This window comes from Marmota marmota, unplaced genomic scaffold (genome assembly GCF_001458135.2).
Source record: "Marmota marmota marmota unplaced genomic scaffold, marMar, whole genome shotgun sequence".
NCBI lineage: Eukaryota > Metazoa > Chordata > Mammalia > Rodentia > Sciuridae > Marmota > Marmota marmota.
In genome coordinates this window covers 2,082-3,896 of record NW_026001111.1, presented here as the reverse complement: position 1 = coordinate 3,896, position 1,815 = coordinate 2,082, and the positions used below count along the sequence as shown (strand labels likewise).

Here is a 1,815-nt window from a genome sequence, read left to right as displayed (position 1 = left end):
TATATATATATATATATATATATATATAGTACTTCAGAATATGTTTCTTCATATCATATAATTAAAATAATGAAATATGGAAAGTTTCTTCTTTCTTTATACACAGAAACCTATAGTGCTTATCATTATCCCTTCTCTATTAAATGAAGTTTTTCCTTCCTCCCTCCCTCCCTTCCCATTTTTTTTTTTAATTCTTCTTTAACTTTTTATTTTTGTGAGCTATACAGATGTAAATATCATGAAAAAGACGCTAAACCAAAGTCATTTACTGAACAGTACTATCCATATTTTTTTTCTCCAATATGTGAAATGTGGTAGCAGAAAAAAGATGTTAATTATATTTTATTCATAAATAAACAAAAATGGATCCTGAATATCTTAATTAACCATCACTGGTTTCATAAGCCATATGAAATAACCCTTTGTTTCAGAGTTTACTAATAAATATGGACTAGAGCCAAAACAGTGCATCTGTAATTAGCAGTCACACTAGAAAACATTTCTTTACTGAGGGAATTTCATTTACTCAGATGGTTTATGTAGTTCACTAATTATAACCTTCTGTGATAAAACTGAAGGCAAAGTTCCATAAATAACAGGACTAAAAAATTAAACATAAAGTCAGGTTTATGAAGGGAACTTATCAGATGTGTATTTGTAGTATACTTTCTAAAATTTTCTCTCCTTTTTGTAATACAGTTATTTTAATGTTATTGTGAACAATGTAGATATTCAAACTCTAAAATTAAATGCTATTTTTGCATTGTAGTCATGAATTTTCAATCATTTCAAAGAAATTGTCACATGAAAATCTAATCTTCTCTTTGTATGCCATATACACATTTTAAAATATGATCAAACTTTTTGTTCTTATAGTTATCTGTTACTCCTTTAGGCAAAATGTTATTAATAAAAACCACTAACTCTAGATAAATATTGGTTTTAAACTGGTGTTACACAGATATTGTTACTGTATCTGATGTTTGCAAAATCATCCTAAGTTTGTATCTGATATTCTGCTGGTACATATAGACACAGAGGCTTCTTTCCATATAGTATCAGACTTAATACTAAACAGAAGGAGAGAGGCAAGAAAGTAAAGAATATGACTCTTTTTGATACTTACTACTATGCCTTGAATAGTCATTCACTTTGAGGTTTCTTTCCTGATGTGCAATATGAGAATATTGACTTCGGTAATCTTCCAAGTCAAGTGATAAGCTTGTCATTCTGATAATCAATTTATAAACAAACAAGCAAAAAAAGATCTGATACATTTTAGGGTAAGGTAGAAACTGAAGAACTAAAAATAATAGAAAATGCCTATATAAAATCTTCATTTGGTTCTTAATAGCATTGATGTGAAAAACCTATACTCTTCTTTTTAAATTGAATTATTTAATATTAACTAAAACATAAATGATTATGAGCATATTTTTTTTAAAAAATGTTAACACTATAAATGGTCTAGAAGGGCTGGGGATATAGCTCAGTTGGTAGAGTGCTTGCCTTGCATGCACAAGGCCCTGGGTTCAATCCCCAGTACCACAAAAAACAAACAAACAAATAAAAATAACAACAAAAACAATAAATGGTCTACAAAAAGCCATTACATTTTTGTGTTATTTCATAAATAAGGTAGAAGCATGTTTATAAAAAGTAATAACTCAACTTTGAATTTTTTGATGATGATTTTTTTGTTACTAGATTCTGTCATGTTCCATTTTCTTTTTACAAGCAAATGTAATATAAATAATCTAGTTATTCAAGCCTGTTTGAAGTACAAATTATTAAAGGTACAGAAAAAAGCAACCC

At 28.1% G+C, this 1,815-nt stretch overlaps 1 non-coding gene across 1 annotated transcript; it reads left to right on the top strand.

The window, feature by feature from the left end:
- Positions 1-1,477: 1,477 nt before the first annotated feature.
- On the top strand, positions 1,478-1,551 carry Trnaa-ugc. The gene has a single exon. It is a non-coding gene; the product is annotated as a tRNA-Ala (tRNA).
- Positions 1,552-1,815: the final 264 nt, after the last annotated feature.